We start from the raw sequence: 20,100 nt of genomic DNA, 5'->3' as shown, positions 1-20,100 counted from the left end.
CAGATAGACAAGGAAATTTGGGTGAATGGACAAACAAAATCTTATTAATCCTCTTTAAGAAACCTTGCCTTGCCCACCCTCTCTGGCTCCATAAATCTACCAAGGAAGGATACTTCATTGCCAATAATCCTTAAAGGTGGGGGGAGCAAGGGAGAGAGACCACCTAGTTAGTACAGGAAATAGGCTGTAGAATATATCACCTCACTTCCTCACTTTAATCAAGACTGAAAACTCATCTCTCCTTGCCTGTTGTTAAGGCGCTGAAATTCACATAACTCCTTCCTCTACATTCATCACATACAACAACCTTGTGCACTTCATATAACATAGAATTGTAGCGTTGGAAGGGGCCTTGATGGCCATCGAGTCCAACTCCCTGCTCAATGCAGAAATCCAAATTAAAGCATAACAATGTTTTGCTAACATAGAGCTTGCTCCTTAACCTGTACCCAAAACTGAATGTGATGGTTTTTAACAAAGGGACTGGATTTCTGAGAAGTGGAGGTGTTGGGGACCAGCAGATAAACAGAGAGAAAGCACTTGTAACAACAGGTGCTAAGATTAAGTGTTAAAACAAGCCAATGCAAATGCCTTGCATTTTCACCACAGAAACCACCTCTGTGCAATAGACTTATCCAAGGCCAGATTTGTTAGAATTTTTTCTCTCTCTCCTCCCTTCTCCTCTTCCCCCATGTCACCAAGGCACCTCCCCCCTCCCCTTGCTCTCCACCCAGTCTCACTCACTGGACTTCCTTCCTCCCCCCACCACAAGGGCTAGAGGAAAGGAAGCCTCATGGTAGCAATGCTGAGGCCTCCCACAGTGCAATGAGTTGTGCCAGATGCTATCCGCCCTCATCTTCCTTACCCTTTCTCACACACACCCGCCCCTGGCCTTGAACCCAGCGTGGCACACCACTTCAATTCCTTGCCCTTCCTTCCCACCTAGGATGGCTGGGCCACCACACTCTCACCCACCTTCTTTCCCCATCTTTCCCTCCCTCCCCTGGGCTGCAGCCTAGCGTCACTCGCTCGTCTTCCTCCCAGCCTTGAGCCCAGTGCAGCTGGGTTATGCTGTAGTTTGCAGCGCCAACTTCTGTGGTGCTGTGAACTACAGCATAAATACAGCCTGACACAAAAAGAGCATATTTTATATATATATTGAGGGGAAACTTCCCACTGGTGTCGAAATCATATATCAGATAGATGGAAAGCCTTTTAACCTCAGTAGACTGAAAGCAAAAGTAAGGTAATTACCACCTCTGTCGCAGAACTTCAGTATGCTGATGATAACATAGTCTCTGCACATTCAGAGAAAGATCTTCAAACTATCCTAAATGTCTTTGCAGGAGCATATGGGAAGCTTGGGCTCTCGCCTGATATCAACGAAACCAAAGTGCTTCATCAGCAAGTGCAAGCTAGTTCCTCTGTAGCACCATCAATCCAGTTTAATGGTGTGATGCTGGAGAATGTTATTCACTTTTCTTATCTTGGCAGCCATCTCTCTGTAAAAGCTGATATTGACATTGAAATTCAACATCGTCTGAGCTCTGTGAGTGTTGCATTCTCCCGAATGTAGCATAGAGTGTTTGAGGATCAGGATATTCACAGGGAGACCAAAATGCTTATTTACAAAGCCATTGTACTACAGACCTTACTGTACACCTGTGAAACATGGACCATTTATAAACTGTTTGAAAGATTCCACCAGTGCTGCCTCCAGAAAATTCTGCAAATTACTTGGGAAGATAGATGGATTAATATTAGCGTTTTGGAAGAAGCAAAGACCACCAGAGTTGAAACAATGATCCTTCAACATCAATTTCGCTGGACCGGGCATGTTGTTTGAATGCCTGATTAAGGTCTTCCAAAGCAGCTACTTTACTCCCAACTTAAGGATGGAAAATGGAATATCGGTGGACAGCAAAAGAGGTTCAAAGAGGTTCTTAAAGATAACCAAGAAAAATGTAACATGAGCATCAAGAACTGGGAAGCTCTGGCCACGAGTGTATCAATTGGAGGTTGGCTGTTATCAAAGGTGCTATGGACTTTGAAGAAGCATGAATACAGGGTAAAAGGGACAAACGAGCTAAGCGGAAGACACATCAAGCAAATCCTCATCATGACTGTCTTCCATCTGGAAACCTATGTCCTCACTGTGGGAGGCTGTGTGGATCTAGGATTGGCCTTCAGTCACTTTCAGATTCACCATTAAAGACCTTATTTTGGAAGACAATGTTACTTAGTCACGAGTGATCACCATTGTGTGTTTGTGTGTGTACATACACACACATATACACATACATACACAGAAAGAGAGAGATAGTGCCTTACATAAGTAATCAGACCCCGACCAATGTTCTCATATTACTGACTTACAAATGGTACATTATAATTTCGTTCAGTATATTTTATTTTGAAACACTGAAACTCAAAATCAATTATTGTAAGATGACATTGGTTTTATGTTGGGAAATGTCTGTAAGAAACATAAAAAACTGAAACATTTTGCTTGCATGAGTATTCATCCCCTGTGCTGTAGAAGCTCCCAGATTACACAGATGAAAGAAATTGCTCTATCGAGGAGACAGTTACCTTACCGTTGGCCTCCACCTGTGAATCATTAAAGTTGCTGTCACATTGTCAGGATAAAAGCCTCACTGTTGAAGGATCATTGGTCAGGCTGTGGATCTGAAGGAAAATGAAGACCAAAGAGCATTCTACAAAAGTGAGAGATAATGTACAGTAGGACCCCGCTTTTCGGCATTCTGCTAATGCGGCGGTCTTCAATTACAGTAAGGCCCCACTCATACAGAGCTTGTTCCACTTTTACAGTGTTTTTCGGGCATCAGGCACCATTTTATTGATGGAGTTCCGCTTTTCGGCGGGTTTCGCTTTTCGGCGGGGGTCTGGAATGTAACCTGCCGTATGAGTGGGGCCCTACTGTAATACAAAGACATAGATTAGGAAAAAGGTACAAAATAATATCCAAGTGTTTGGATATCCCAGTGAGCACAGTTGGATCAATAATCAGGAAGTGGAAGCTGCATCACACCACCTGGGCACTGCCAAGAAGAGGCCATCCCTCAAAACTCAGTGCTCGAACAAGGAGACTTGTGAGAGAAGCCACAGAGAGGCCAACAATCACTTTGAAGGAGCTACAGAATTCAGTGGTTGGGTGGAGTAATGGTGCACCAGTCAACCATATCAAGAGCTCTGCATAACACTGGCCTGTATAGGAGGGTGGCAAGAAAGAAGCCATTAGTCAAAAAGTATCATCTGAAAGCTTGTCTGTAGTTTGCCAGAAAACATGAGAGTGCCTCAGCTGCAGTGTGAGAAAAGATTTTGTGTTCAGATGACACCAAGATAGAGCTTTTTGGCCAAAACTCAAAGTGCTGTGTGTAGTGCAAACCTCACACTGCCCATGCCTCAAGAGGACACAACATCCCTACAGTGAAGAATGGCGGTGGCAGCATCATGCTGTGGGGATGCTTCTCATCAGTAGGGACCGGGCATCTTGTTAAAATTGAAGGAAGCACGGAGGGAGCAAAATATAGGGAAATACTGCAACAGAACCTGTTTCAGTCCACTAAAAAACTGAAGCTTGGGAGGAAATTCATTTTTCAGCAGGACAATGATTCCAAGCACAAGGCCAAAGCAACTCTGGAGTGGCTCAAGAACAAAAGTGTGAATGTCCTACAGTGGCCCAGTCAAAGTCCTGATCTCAATCCCATTGAGAATCTGTGGCTGTCTTTGAAGATTGTGGTCCACAAGCGACGTCCAACCAACCTGAACCACCTGGAGCTAATCTGCCAAGAAGAATGGGCCAAAATCCTTCCAACACTGTGTGAAAAGCTGGTACAGAGCTACCCCAAAAGACTTAAAGCTGTTATTGCAGCAAAAGGTGGCTCTACCCAATATTAGTTGGGGGGGGGTTGAATACTCATGAAAGCAACATGTTTCGGTTTTTTTATGTTTGTTACAAACATTTCCCAACATAAAACCAATGTCACTAATTGTCACCAACTGTCAATGTCAATAATTGATTTTGAGTTTCAGTGTTTCAAAATAAAATATCATACAGAATGAAATTACAATGTACCATTTATAATTCAGTAATATGAGAGCACTGGTCAGGGGTCTGAGTACTTTTGCAAGGCACTGTATATCTATATCTATATCAAGCGGGGTGCAGAAATAACTGGTGTGGTAGTTGAACAAATAAAGTAAGGTGTATTACTACAAAGAGGTAACATCATACATGCTGAAGCAGCCATGCACCCTGCATTTAGGGAGCCATTACTAACTAACTGGGAACGAAGACTGGAAGAGAAGGGGGGAGCAAAGCCTGCAAAAACAAACACTTCAGGGGAGGAATCAACAGAGGGAAGAATAGAATGCCTTCCTCTCTATTGTCCCCCACTGGTTCAGGTCACTTGCAACGTGTTGGTGCTTTACTCCCAACAGAATTAAGGTGGTTGGGGGTCCTGGTGCAGTTCCCCGAAGGGGGACACTTCCCTCAGAAAGGTATGCATGATTTGTTTTTTAAAAATTATCAAACTGATGTTTGTTTTATTAGATGTATTTGTATACTGCAACATGCATATACTCACATCTGAATAGTGTACAATTCTGAAAAACAGTGGCAGACTAAGCACTAGAAAAGGCCAGAATAAAAATAAATGCAAGTAGGTGCCCAAAAATTAAAGCTGTGTCCAATATCAGATGAAACTATAATGAGTTCTACAAAGCAGGATCCTTTTCTTAGAAATGACCTTTTCTTGCCTTTGCTGCTGCAAAGTCATTTATTATGTCCTCAAGATCTACACTGTGCAGAAGACTTTTCTGCTCTCATCAGCACCAAAACATTCATTCTTGCCTTCAGCATGCTTCCCTTGGTTTTTTTTATACATGCCATTTTTAAAAACAATCACTCATCACTGCAGCTGGTGATGGTCAGGCACAAGCAAATTCTGAGGGCAACACATTTGGAAAAACACTCTTGTAATTTTTAAGGATTGTAGAGGCAAACATGACTGTTTCACAAAGCTTTTAAACTGAAGAAGTTCTTCAGGAAAAGGTTTATCTTCTGGGTAACATTTTTGCAAATTTGCAGCAGCACAGAGGATATTTTCACTTGACATCTCAATGACATTGCTGAGGAATCCAAACTTGTCAAGAGCAGGTTTGTAGGCATTACGACATGAATGTATGCAAGTTGATAACTTATCAGTAATTGAATGAAATGATTGGACTTATGAGAACCTTCTAAGACAACTTAATTCTTCCGAGTTTCATCAGGCATGAGTTTGCAGAAGTGTTTCATTTTTTTCCCTTTTGAAGACTATCACAACACTAAGGTCAAACACTTGGTGCTCAGAGCTTTGAAAACGTTCATAAAAAGTGTGCAAATATAGGCAGTTCCCAGTGGCAGGTAGGTAAATTTATTGTTTGTAGCCAGTGGCCATCACAATATAGTACAACCAATCAAATAGGAAAAGGCAAATAAAACCATATAAACTATAAAAGACTCCTATTACAAGAGATCACACACAATACCTAAAATACATTAAAAGAAAAGCAAGCCAAGGGGCTTATAGTTAAAATAGACTAGTCAAGGGCGGGCTCCGGACGCATACCCACAGTTGCTAAATGACCAGCTCTCAATTTCCCTGCCGCCAAGGCAAATTTTGCCACTTGAAGTGTTACCCATGGATCGGAAGGAGCAAGAAGAGCACACGTTTGCTCCAAAGGTGGTCTGTATCTCCAGGAGTATAAAATGGCGGCAAGGAATTTCCTTCTAGGCTCGGTATACAGCGCACATTGTAGTAAATAGTGCGCAATGTCCTCCACTTCAGGAAATTCACAAATACAGAGTCTTTGATGAATAGGACGTTTTGCGTATCTCCCCTCCAAAAAAGCGGAGGGCATAGTTTGAAAGCGTAAGGCCGTAAAGGCCTTTCTTAAAGCAGTGGAGGTCAGATAGACGAAATATTGTTCAAACCCAAAAGATGTTTTAACTAAGGGATACCACCGGGAAAAGGCTGACTGAGTGGAGGCAGACACGTCCTTCCTTCTTCAGTAGAACAGAATTCTGTCCTTATAAAGAAATCTTACATGGGGGGTGACACAGGAGGGCAAAATTTCTGTGTTTATCCTATATGAGGACAGCATTAATTTAGTGCGCATAGCCCAAGTGTTAGAAGAGGGGCTCTGTAGCTGCTCCAGAAAGCATTTCTTAATAAGGCGGGCATCATTCAAGGATGAGAGTTTTAGCCAGTAACTGGCAAGGGCCGCATGCACAAGGGATTCTATTGACTGGAGCCCAGTTTCCGTCCTTAAAAGCGGGGCAGGCGCGCCTCTTGGGAGGGCAAGGATGGAGCGCAAAAAGGAATTCTGTATTGTCTCAAGGATGGCAAAGTTGTCATACCCCCAAATTTGGGCTCCATAGAGGAGCTGAGGGATCACTTTTCCCCGGAAAACCTCAATTACAGGGGAAACTAAACTGCCCCCATTAAACCTAAAAAAATGAAGAAGAGAGTGAACCGAGGAGGATGCTTTTAATTTCACTGCCTGCAGGTGAGATTTCCAAGATTGGTTGGCCGTAAAGTTAACACCTAAGTATCTAGCATGGTGGCATTGGGCAATAACCTGGTTGTTCAATTTCCAGCTATGGAATTTCCTTCTCTTTCCAAATACCACTACATTGGTTTTTGAATAGTTAATTAAGAGATGTTCTTTGTTGCAAAATTCTCCCAAAGCTCTTAGTAGCCTCCTCATTCCAACCAAGGTGACAGCGACCAAGGCCAAATCATCGGCATAAAGTAAAACTGAGAGTTTAGTAATATAGGCAGTTAGGGACTCCAGCAAAGGAACTCCAGCCCAAATATCTAGCTTTTCTTCTTGTAGCTTGACAATTGTAGCACTGAATCTTTCAAGTATGGTTTTCCACAGCACAGTCATAGAGGCAATATCTAGTTTCCATCGTTTTCACTAGCACCATTGCATAATTTCATGTTGTCTGTTTTTCTGCTCTGTCATTCATAATGCTTTTAAGACATAAATAGATTTCTCTATAATTGTGGTGCAGAACTTTGGTGGATGCAACTCTGGCTACCCATCGCATACCCCTCAGGTTCTTCATTGCCATAGGCTTCTCAGTCTCACAAGCTGTCAGGCCTTTGCAGGTTTCTCTCCCTCCCCAAATCTTTTAGTAGATGATGCCCAGAAATTGTACAATGACTACACAAAACTGAAAAAATAATCTGCAGTCCAGCAACTTTCAAATGCATTCACAGCAACCAAGTTCAAAGAATGTTTCACACATGGCATGTAATCCATGTCTTTATTCACTCTCTTCAAGTGGGCTTAAAGTCCTTCCTGTTTGCCAGACATATTGGCAACATTATCATAGGACTGATTGCAAACATTTTGCATGTCTAAACCTAAATCTTCGATCTTTCTAAGAACCCGCTCAGCAATGGACAACCCAGCGTGATCATAAAACTCCTCAAAGCCTACAAAACGCTCTACAGTCTCAACTGCAGCAGTTACATGGCACAAGATGAAGCTTAGCTGGTTACAATAATCTGTCACAAGAAGAGTCAACAATGGTAGAGTAGTAGTTGGCAGCAATTGTTACCAAGCATATAGCGCCATTTCTCCCCATGTGCAGTGCAATTCTTTCATATGTGGCTGAAGAAGACAGATATGGCCTGGAGTTTCCTGCATTTCCAAATGTTCAGCAAGGAAAAAAATCAAATTTAGCAATTAGTTCTAAAATGCCAAGGAAATTGCTATTATCAGAGTCACCTAAGGTTTCACTACCCCATTTTAAAGCCTATCCACACTCACAGAGCAATTTAGCTACCTCCCAATACTTCTCATCAATACTGTGTACAGTGTTCCAAATTTTTCTTTAGTTGTGCATCAGTCCTAGCAATCCAACACTTTGAAGATGTCAAATGCCCTTCACTTCTTTCATGACTTGAAACAGCTTGTGATCCATGGCCCAATCACTAAAACCACTCTGAGACTGAGCAATCACCGGACTCTATGTGTGCTTGTGAGGGAACAACCTACCAAAACAAGTTACATTTCCTGACGAAGGTGAGTATATTAACTATTCCCTTGAAACTGTTTCACCATTATGTTTCTGTAGTGAAAATAACTCCCACAGCAACAGTAGGAGTTTGAAAACCATTGCTTAGAAGCAACAAATATCTGTCGGTCAATGTTTTGGTTTGGAGCTATACCTCTTTACGTGATTGCTGTCATTTGGCCACAATGCTGGATCAGAAGACAATAAACAAATCAGTTTAACTGTCAACCCACTTTAATCCATTTTTAATGCACTGGTATGCAGTTTCACTACATACTTGATCCATTTTTTTCAGTACCTACATTGTAACTGGAGCAGGAAGCAACGGCAGTATCAGAACCATTTTTTTGGGGGGGGATGATGCTCGTTTGGGCATTACACCCCTCTCTTTTTCTGTTCCTTCTGAAGTTTTCTTTTTGCAAGACTCTCAGGACCCCTTTTTCCATCTTTATTTACTAGCTCTTGATTAAATATACAGCATCTAACTGAAAACTAAGACAAAAGGAATTTCTATAAGTACTGTAGTGTGGTATAGGGTTAGAGTGTTGGACTAGAACCCAGAAGACCAGGTTCAAATCTCCACTTAGCCATGAAGTTCACTGAGTGACCTTGGGTGAATTGTTATCTCTCAACCCAACCTCACAGGGTTGCTGTGAGAATAAAATGGAGGGAATAGAGAGATGTATACTGCTTTGCACATCCTCTCACCTTTTCTGGCAGACATTAAGATGTACTTTGCCAGAGACTCTGGTAGACAATGAATATACTATCCTTTGTGTTTCAAATCTTTTTGGCAGGTGAGTAATATCCTTACCTGCCATGGTAGTGAGCCAGCTATTAACCCCCTACTTTAAAAGCACAGTCAGTTGAGAACAAGCGGAAGGGAAAGAACAAAGGGTTTCAGTTACAATAGTTTGGCCTTTCCTGTCTCCAAATGAAACATTGTGACCAATGCCAAGCAGATGGGACATATCTCTTACAGATACTTGATTTCCACATCTATCATAGTCCTGTCACCCAAATGGCAGCTCTCAAATGGGAACAGGAAGCAAAGGCAGTGTGCCTGTCTAATCTCTTCTGAGCAATGTGGCACAAAGAGGAAATTAAGGATACACCCCTGTGCCTATACCCCTATGCCAACTACAGGAATAACTCCCACTGAACTTGTCTTATAGATCAAGACAAAACAAATAGTTTACAGTTTGGGGTTGTTGTTGTTGTAGAGACAGGACTTCTTCACACATCACACCACTGGCTTATTCATCCTTTTAAAGATGATTAGACAAAGTGGGATGTGAGACCAAGAACCCTTTCCTATTGTTAGTCTCCACAACTTCAGCTTATTCACAGGTAGACTGGCTCTGAACCTGGATGTTCCATACTGCAATCTGGTCTGAATATGAATTGAAAGACACCTTTCCTTCTCCAGGTTCAGAGGTAGTCTACCTCTAATTATGCTCAGGGAAAACAGACAAACAACAGAAAATGGTTACTGGCCTTAAACCCTTCTTATGGCCTTCCTGATGTATTTGGCTACCAATGTGGGAAGCAGGAAGCTAGACTAGGTGGACCTTTGGTTTCATGCAATCTTCTTGCTCTTATATTCAGGCCTCCCCACCACCACCACCTTTTAAAATATATTGTTCCTGGTTTGTTGAGTCTATTTTCTTAACTAACCTGTGGACACACCTCATTGCTTCCTCAAGAAGCAATCAAGAACCCAAGCAACTCCACTGTTCTGAAGCAGCAATATGTTTATTTTGTACACTATACTACTTACAGAAAAAAGCATTTCCCCCCACTCTTCAGCCAAAAAAAGGCTTACAAAGATCAGTAAAAAGACAAATCATTAACACAGCCTTAAATGTTTTCCATTTTATATTAATTGTTCAACATATTCCCAACAACTGGGAAATTTACATTAAATAATATCCAGAACATAATTACATTCCCCCCCCCCACAACTGGGATCTACTAAACAAACAAAATTTAATTTTCCATATTGCTTGAACTCCATCTACAGTTTACTCTTTTAAAAGTAAATATAACTTAATTTTAACTGTGCTCTAAGGTAAGTAACATATTCGTATTCTTATGCTCATATTATCATATAATTTTTCATTTCACATATTTCAGCAAAGCCAACATCAGTATCAAGCTCAATTTTATTTTCATCAGAACCAAAGAAGTGCTTATGCCAGAGGTGATCAGCCATATTCCGCATTATTAACAAAATAAATAAAAACCCTCCATTCTTCCTTCCCTGTGACTCTTTCAGCTTCTGTGTTAACTTTTGTAAAAGAGCTACCTCTTTGATACCAACGTTCCAGTGTTACTGATGAAAAATCCTTCTAATTACAGGCAATCACTGTTCTCGCTGCTGCAAATAAATGACATAAAAGTTCCTTATGATTTAAATCCAGGTCCAGACCAATGAATAAACTGAGTAAAGCCAATTGTGGTGAAGGGAGAACTTGTCCTATAATGGAGCTCACCTCTTGAAATACTTGGACCCAAAATGTCTGTATGCGAGAGCAAAACCACCACATTATACAGCCAAAAGATTGTACACTATAGCCAGCAGGGATTTTTTGCATTCTACCATGTTATATTGAAAATACCCCCCATACCATTCTGCTACTTCCCATAAGCTCATTTCAAAACAAAACCTTACAAAACATTTGGTCATGAACTAAGAAATATTTGCTTAGCAACCCTCTAAGTTTTCACAGTGATACACAAAACACTCAGATAGAATCCAACATTTAAAGTCAGAAAACAGGAATAAAAAAATCCAGACCCCATTGAACTTTTTTTCTGTCAAAGATCTCATAATATGTTGAAATTAATTAAAAGTCAGCTATGTTCACAGAGACCCTGTAATCCTATTACTAACCTTACTCTGACCTTCATCTTCTACAGTTTAAAAGTTAAAAAAAAAAGCAAGGCTGATTTTTAATTAATTTAAGAAAATTAACATTGGAGTCTATGATAAGCACAGGCATGCTCAGTAAGAACCAACAGTTTTCTAAAAGCCAGAATAACAGCTGTTTGGCTTGGCTCATCAGGGTCAGCTTTGGTTTACATTTGGGTGAGAGATTACAGATGTCTGCTGTAGAATAAGAAGGTGGAGGAAACCCCAAAACATAATGATCCTGTTAACAATGTTTCCCTTTTGGAAAGGAAAAGAAAAGAAAGGAAAGGAAGAGGGCTGCCCTCTGACCATCCAATCTCCTCCCCTCCCTTCCTCCTCTCCTCTCCTCCTCCTCCTCCTCCTCTCTCTACTCCAGCCCTCCATCTCTCTTTTCCTCCCTATGGTCAGTTTCACCTATCCTAAGCATGATTACACAGCAGTAAATCCCATTAAATTCAATAAGCATGCAAATGATCAAACCTGTTAGCAAATTCTTTCAAGCTACAGAGGAAGCCGATTGGAATGTGAAAGACCAACCCAAATTGTGTTTGCATTTTGACAGATTTGTAGGGCATCACAATATCTCAGAGACGAGGTCAGGTCTCCTGCTCCTCTAGTGAGTGTACTATAGCTGTCCAATTTCCCTGCTTTTTAAAGTTTGATACAAATATCTGTCGTCTATAAGTGCAGTCTCAAAAGTATTAGTTTGCCTATTAGTGAATATGGACATATGTTTCTATTAACCCCCACCCCCTCCAATACATTGGGGAGGTTTTCCCACACATCAATGAAAGGTTTCTTGGTGTAAGATACCATTTATGTATCATTTTCAAAGACTGCTCCTGGACATTAGCGAATATGGTTTTATAGGGTTGTTGGGTACAACCTGACCTGCCTGCTAGGACAGAAAGGAGCATAGCTGTGTGGGGCCCAGAATGTCTGTGAAGGGCTCCGCTTGTTCCTCACATCCCCCTCAGATATTAACCTTCTATTTTTATACAAGTCAAGAAGCCAGTATAACCCTTTAGCTTGCCATGCAGCCACCTCCACAAATCCCAATCTTCCCATCAACGAGGGATAATATGCTATTGGTATCAATGGTGAAAGAACATTAACCCACTGTTTTGAAACCCTCAAGGGATTTTTTTAACCAGTCCATCTTACAAAATATGTGTTTCCAAAAAAGATAAACATTGATTGATACCCCTCCTATCATACCTGATTCTAATCCACCCACTGTTTTGGGGGTCCTTTTCTAAGGAAGGAATAATATGCCTAATGTGATTTGCTGCATAGCAGATCTCCAAATCAGGTACCCTCCATCCCCCTTCCAATGGAGGTTCTTATAATAGCAATTTTTGAATCCTGGGGGATTTAGTGCCAATAAAACTGTTTAATTTCTTTTGCCTTTTTGAAAGTTGTACCCTGGCTGCTCATCATGTACCATTCAGGTTCTTCAGTGTGACAGGCTTCACACACTTCTCACCATTGTCACTTTGTGCAGCACTCAAACACAAACCTCAACATGCAAGGGTGTAGTCATCTAGCATCTTGGGGAATTTGGGGCCCCTTATTTTAGGTGGGGGGGACCGTGTCCCAGCAGGGTTCCTATGTCTCCAGTATCCTCTCCTGCTAATTGGAGCCAATTAGAGTGAGAGGAAGTGAGTCAGCCACTGAGAAGACTTTTCTCAGCAGCTAACACACGCTTCTTTCATGCTTATTGGCTCCAAGGGAGTCTGTTGTAGGAGGTGTGTGTGGGAAGGACTAAGGAGCATGAAGATGATGATGATGATGATGACAATGGAAAGCAAGCATGGGGAAGTAGAAAAGTAGGTAGGAGAAGAGGGAACTTGGGCTGAAGGGGAGGATCTCTCTCTCTTGCACAGCTTCCAGTTTGTTTACTTACAAGGATCTTATTCTCAACCCAACAGCAAAAAAGGGAGAAAAGGGAAAGATGTGTGGTTTTGTTCCATCCCAAAGGCAGGAGAAGTAGGGGAAGAGAATGGATAGAGGAAAAATGTTCAAGGGGGTGAGGGAAGAAAGTGTGTGGGAATGTGAGATGATGCTTCAGCTTTTAATGATGTTCAGTATATGTGTTGTACATGGTAAGGTGAAACACAAATGAATATTTATTTATTGAATTTATTTATTGAATTTATTCAATATGTCTGTGAGTATCTCTGTGTGTGGGTGCAGCCAACACCAGAGGTTAGGGTCAGGAATTTCCATGTTTAGGCTTCCTCCTAAAACTCAAAAACTCTGCTCAAATGCAGTTACTCTTACTATGGCAGCCAAGAGGAGAAACTCAGCAAAGGAAGTTCCTTGCCTTACAGCATCTTAGTACATTTGTCCTTCTAAGTGCACAGAAAATGGTAGAGCTAGCTGAAAGGCAGCACAAGATGACATGCACTGATGGTTGCAATGCATCACTAAGGAAAAGTACTCCAAACAAAATAAGAGACTGAAAGCTCATTTTGTTGTGTCATCTTAGAAGGTTATATAATCTTAGAAGGCGGCATAGCTGTGCGCTGGCATGCTTGTAAGGGGTGTGTGGTGGGACCATAATGAATAGACCCTGCACTTCTGAATTTACCACTACACTACTGTCAATATGCAAAGTCTAACACTGTTAAGATTAAATTTAGCCAGACTCTTAGCTTTGTTCCCACATAACGCTATAAATCACTTCTTATCCCCAAACCTCCAGACTTCCTCCTCATTTATTAGATTGCTTTTTTGGGGTGGATGGGAGAGGGGAAATAAAACATTTAGGATAAATAAGGCTGTGCTATATTAACTACAAATTTACATAGTGTTCTCTGGCCTGACTGATTGCTGCTAAGCGTGAACAAACTACAGAGAGGCAAGGAAACAGAAACTAAGAGAAGGGGGATACAGCTGCTTTTTAAGACCCAGGGTTTCTGTATCCTGGTGTTGAAACATTTGACTTGTCAATCACAGCTCTGACTTCACTCATTGGCTAATCTGTCTGCACATTTTCCTTAATATAAGGCCAATTTACTTACTTTTTTAAAAAACGAAAAGCTCAGAGGCTGGGCCCTCTTACAAAAGCAGGACCATGGTGTAATTGCTCCAATTGCACCATGGATATTCTAGCCTTGGTCTTGGTCCCAGGATTAATCTTGTTTTATATGTCCCTTATAGTGTATTGTACCTCGCTCACCTGTATTTTAACCTGTTTTTATGCTGTTGTACACCGCCCTGAGAGCTTGTTGCTAAAGGGCGGTTTAAAAATGAAATAAATAAATAAAATAAATTATCCCAACAGCTTAATGCTTAATATTCTGGAATTCTGCAAAACACTCTTCAAAAGTGCAGTCTCCAAATCTTCAGGGCCTGCTCCATATTTTATTGTCTTCTCTATACCAGAAGCAAAAGGCTTCCAAGAAACTCTCTTTCCCTTCATAGTAGGTACATGGTAGCCTTAAAGTGACACACAATTGCTAAAGGAGGCATAAATTCTCAGCTGCAGAGTTCAACCCTATCTGGGATTAAGTAGAACACAATGGTTAAAAGGCACCATCGTTAACCGTGGATTCTCCAAAAGTAGACGCTGAGTGTTTCTCCCTATGGACCACTTGAAAATTGCTGAAGATCTTGGTGAACCACTTAATGATTTTTGTGCCTGTTGTAGTAACTGGGCATCAGATGCTGTATCATTTTAATTGTATTCTTATTGCTTCTTTTATTTCTTAAATATTTTCCATAGTATTCAAACTGATACAATATAAGGAATAAAAGAAGCAACTGAAATACAATTAAAAACCAGTATGAACATTTACTGTGGTGAATGCGCCATGTTCAACCATAAATCCACAGGCCACCTGAATGGAGCTAGTGGGTCACTGGTGCTCTGCAGCACAGAGTTTGGGAACCACTGTTCTACAATATATATATAGTAGAAGCAGTTTCAAATGGTCTCCTGGAGGTGACTGCATAACATGGTCACACTATGAGTTAACAGAAGCATATCTTCTCAAGAATTGAGCAGGTAAATGCTTTTTGCAGCATGCAAGCATACTACTATAAAGAATTTCACCTGCTGAATTTCTGCTTATCTCAGTAGTTAGAAACCTTGGGCCCCTGTAAGATAGTCAGTTAGAACTGGATCTCGCAAGCTTTTTCAGGTATCCCAACTTCCCCCAAACTTTCCTCTCACCACATGGGGGAGGGTCTCTGTGCCACCTCATGTTTCCATTTGGAAACACTTCCATCATATTTCATACGTAGAAGCTATCCCCATGCCATTGCCAGCATGTAGGTTATAAACACAGGGTAAGTCAGTATACATAAGGCAGCTTGTCTAAGCTTGAGCTGCCATAATATTTCACTTAAATCAACGTTCAAAATGTTTTCATAGCTTCTTGTTTCAATCAGGTATCTGAGAAAGTCGAGGGCTTTTAAAACCAGCCCTAATAGTGATGCATTTACAAAGGGATTCATTTACAGACCTTTGACAAGCAACGCTGCTTTTCCCTGCTTGAAAACTTGTTATTTGTCAGTTTCTACATATCAAGTGCTTGTCAAAACACAAGAGAAGGCCAAACCAGCTCTTTCTAGACAGCTGACAACCTCTGAGGAAAACTAGTCAGGTTTTACTAACAATTGCTTGATTTCTCATAAGAGAGAGCTATTCCACACATCTAAACTATTACCACATTTAGTGTAAGAAAAGAAAAATTCTAGGTACATTTAAAAGCTCCTGCAAAAGATCCAAGGTAAGCTAGAGGTTTTGATAACAGTAGCAAAGTTTCTTAAGGAAAGCATCATATACCCCCAGAAAAAATATTCCAGTACTAAGCAACTCAGCAACTGCCTTTTCCTGTAAGTTTCAAGAAGATACTATTCATAGAAAAATACTGGGAAATTAGCAGAAGGCATGGAAATAACATGTAACTGAAGAAGAACCAAAGGAAAAAGGAGATACTATGTAATCGAACAGCTCTAGCCATTATTCCCCAAAGAAGATTCCAAACATACCTTCCTGGTCTTAGAGATTATAGGAGCAAAAAAAAGCAAATACTACTTACAAATGCAGCTAATCTGAAAGCCTCACACAAGCACAACCTTGTCTCCCTTTCAGTCCTTCATATACATGGTTGCTCACTTTTTCCTTCCCAGCAGCACCCAATCAGATATGTTATGTGCCCTATAGAAAATGGATGCTGCCCTTCGCCTGTTCTTTATCCCAGCAGTGGTGATATTCCTTTAAGAAGTGTGCGTGGATTTGCAGGGAAACTTCACTGCTATAGATATAGGAAAATAGCAGGCTGGAGCCCCAAGTTGAATGAGAGCTGCAAAAATAACTTTGAGAAGAAGCAGCAGCACAAGGAGAGTGACCATGCAAAGCCTTAGGGTTGTTGTTGTTCTGTGCCTTCAAGTCAATTACGACTTATGGCGACCCTAAGAATCAGCGACCTCCAAGAGCATCTGTCATGAACCACCCTGTTCAGATCTTGTAACTTCAGGTCTGTGGCTTCCTTTATGGAATCAATCCATCTCTTGTTCAGCCTTCCTCTTTTTCTACTCCCTTCTGTTTTTCCCAGCATTGTTGTCTTTTCTAGTGAATCGTGTCTTCTCATGATGTGTCCAAAGTATGATAACCTCAGTTTCATCATTTTAGCTTCTTGCGATAGCTTTAGTGTAGGGGTACAGAAATATACAGAGGCTGCAGAGATTGGAAATAGTTTATTCTTCTGACGCCTCTGGCATCTGTCTTCACTGGTGAGTACAAGAACATCACACCAGCAATATCTGTTTCTTACAGCCGCTCTCTTGGCCTCAGCTGCCAAAATAAGCACCATCCACCAGCCCTTAAAATGTCTCATTTCTTTGTAAAGTAAAGCAACTGTCCACATAAACATTTAATCTGGAATAAGAATCCCATTATGCTCAAGCAATAAACTGGGGTGTGGATTAAAATGATTCTGTGAATGTCAGGAGCTCTTGACATACTTTGCTTTCATCTGAAGCCAAAACAACAGAACAATAATTACTTTCAGGGAGGGAATAAACACACAAGACAGTAAGGGCCACAACTTTGCTTAACTTGTAAGGATTTGTAACAGGCAATATTGATTAGCCATATCTGAACGTCACTCATCAGTGGGTGCATCCTCCAAAATGAAGGAAAAAGCTGGGAGAACCACCTGCTGAGAACTCACCTTGTTGAGCAACTCCTCCCTGCTTTCCTTCAGGTGGCAGATCAGTCAATTAACTGAAGAGGCACCTGACAGTATCATTTCACCTGGACCTTAAATGCAATGAAGCAAACAGGGCTAAGGGTAACTTTCTCTCCAAATCCTAGTGGACTCATCAGCAGTGAGCACTAGATTGCTTAAGAAACACTTCACATTAAAAGATGCCTCAAGTGCTCACCAGAGCAGCCTAGTTTAATGGCCTGTCTGCCTGTACCATGTCTGCCACAAGAAGGAGCTAAGATGCTTAACTTCTCTAACCCCACCACCTAAACGTAACAAAGGCTCTGCCGCATATCCTTTAAGAATAAGTCACTTCCTTCAACAGACAGATGCACATGGTCATTTCCATACGAATTTCAGACGCATGAATTTGCAAGCTGGTGTTTGCAAACACCAGGTTAAAGCAGTAGCAAGTGCCATTCCTTTTCTTTTCTGTGGCTTGCTAGCCTTTGAAATCAGCAATATAGCTCTGTGAGCTCTTGATCAACTTCTGGGTTCATCACTGATATAAATGCACATTTCAGTGAGAGGAGTGGTGGCAAACTACTTCAAAAGCATGGGGGTGCCAGAATCTGGTTTCTTCATGGGTCAGATTGGACCCTTTGTATTGTCAGTGTGGGAGAATTGAGAATGAGGAGATTCTTGGTGACAACTGCCCCTCTAAAATGGCTGGTTGGCATCATGTAGAGAGGGGGATCGGTTTCTTCTTTGCTTGGACTGGTCCCTTCTTCTTATTTAAAATGTCTGAAAACTTGATACAGTATAAGCTTATGCAAGAGAATTCACTCCCACTAGGGATAACAGCAAGAGCTTATTATAATTATTCACTAATAGACAAAAAACCTTGTGGTTTAAGAATGTACCTATAGCCAACAGATATTTCTATCAAACTTTAAAAAGCCGGGAAATTGGGCAGCTATGGTGAATGCACCAGGGGAGCAGGAGACCTGATCTCCTCTCTAATATATTTTACTGCCCTACAAGTTTGTCAACATGCAAACACAATTTGGGTTGGTCTTTCACATTCCAATCAACTTCTTGTGTAGCTTGGGAGAATTTGGTAACATGTGCCTCTGAGCATAAGGTTTAGTGCCTATTAGTGAATTTCCCTGCTTTTTAGTCTAGGTCCAGAGGTAAGAAATGGGATCCTGTGCAAGCTTGCTGAGAATGGATTGATCATTTGCGATGGGGAGGGGGTGGGCAAGGGGAGGTGGGGAGGGGGTGGGTAAGGGGAGGTGGGGAGGGGGTGGGCAAGGGGAGGTGGGGAGAAGGGCAAGGGGAGGTGGGGAGAAGGGCAAGGGGAGGTGGGGGTGGGGAGGGGGGAGGAGGTGGGGGTGGGGAGGGGGGAGGGGAGGAGGGAGAGGGGGGAATTGGAAGGGGATGGGAAGGGGAGGGGAGGAGGGGGAGGGGGGAATTGGAAGGGGATGGGAAGGGGATGGAGAGGGGAAGGGAAGGGGGAAGGAAGGGAGAGGGAAGGGGGGAAGGAAGGGAGAGGGAAGGGGGGAAGGAAGGGAGAGGGAAGGAAGGGAGAGGGAAGGGGGAGAGGGAAGGGGGAGAGGGAAGGGGAGAGAGGGAAGGGGAGAGAGGGAGGGGATAGGAGGGAGGACGACGGGAGGGCAGGTTTGATCATTTGCATGCTTTTTGAGTTCAGTGGGATTTACTCCTGTGCAATCATGCTTAGGATAGGTGAAACTGACCAGGGGTAGGGGTAGGGGGATGGCAGGAAGGGGGGAGGGGAGGGGACTGGGTGGGTGGGCACTGGGCAGAGGGGAAGCCCCTTTCCTTTCCAAAAAGAAAACATTGCAAACAGTATCATTCTTTTTCAGGGTTTCCCTCTTCTTTTTATTTTACAGCAGGCACATGTAGCCTCCCACCCAAACCAAAGCTGTCCCTGGCTACATCCACACCAGACTGTTTTTCACTTTAGGCAGTTGTGGCTTCTCTCAAAGAATCCTGGGATGTGCATTTAGTGAAGGGTGCTGAAAGTTGCTAGGAGATGCCCTGTTCCACTTGCAGAGCTTCAATCAGAGCAGCTGACTGTTAAACCACTCTGGGCACTGGAGCTCTGTCAGGGGAATAGGAGTCTCCTCTCCACACCCTTCACAAACTGCACTTCCCAGGATTCTTTGGGGGAAGCTGTGACTGTCTCAAGTGAAATAAAGGCTTGGCCTGGGTGTGACCCCATCAGTAGGCAAGCCAGCTGGGAGTCTGGCTTTTGAAACACTGACATATGGTTCTTACTGAATATGCCTGACACTGTCATTGAGTTCAAGCCAAAACTTCTTAAATTAATTAAAAATCAGTCAGGCATTTTTTAACTTTTAGACTGCAGAAGATGGAGGTCAGAATATGGGGCAAGGTCAGTAACAGGATTACAGGTACTCTGTGAACATGGCTGATTTTTAATGAATTTCAACAGATTATGAGAACTCTGACAGAAAAAAGTCCAAAAGCGGTCTGATTTTCTCTCTCTCTTTTTACACTTTGAACTCTCGATTCTCTCTGACTGTTTTGTGTATCACCATGAGGGTTGTTAAGCAAGGGTTTCCAAGTTCAGGACTATAAGATTTGTAAGGTTTTGTTTTGAAAGGAGCTTACGGGAAGCATCAGAATGGCATGCGGGGGTATTTTCAATTTAACATTGCGGAATGTGAAAAATCCATGCTAACTATAGTATACAGCCACTCTCATGGCTGTATAATTTTAATTAAAGCAAAAGGCTTAGCTGTACTTTGAAGAGGACCAGATCTTTATTTTCTTTTTGAGCTCAAGACTGTGCCTTTCACGATGGGTGGTTGGGGGGAAGACAGCAGGAGTGTAGTTGACAACACAGACATCCTTGCATTGGTAACCCAATCAGCAGAGCA

General features: G+C 42.0%; 1 protein-coding gene across 3 annotated transcripts in view; it reads right to left on the bottom strand.

Annotated features, from left to right (window-relative positions):
- Positions 1-20,100, bottom strand: part of LOC133390057 (zinc finger protein 184-like) — a 28,921-nt gene that overhangs the window by 2,955 nt on the left and 5,866 nt on the right. Inside the window, exon 1 of one of the 3 annotated variants that reach the window (XM_061637913.1) lies at positions 17,198-17,291. The exons of 1 other annotated variant lie outside the window; for it this stretch is intronic. The gene's annotated coding sequence lies outside the window, so the exon portion shown is untranslated. Of the gene's footprint in view, positions 1-16,063; positions 16,313-17,197; positions 17,292-20,100 lie in introns of those variants that run through there. One more of the 3 variants, XM_061637912.1, reaches the window with a different exon arrangement.

Source organism: Rhineura floridana, chromosome 8, assembly GCF_030035675.1.
Source record: "Rhineura floridana isolate rRhiFlo1 chromosome 8, rRhiFlo1.hap2, whole genome shotgun sequence".
Lineage (NCBI taxonomy): Eukaryota > Metazoa > Chordata > Lepidosauria > Squamata > Rhineuridae > Rhineura > Rhineura floridana.
Note: the sequence above shows the minus strand (reverse complement) of the source record. Positions and strands in the feature narration are given on the sequence as shown.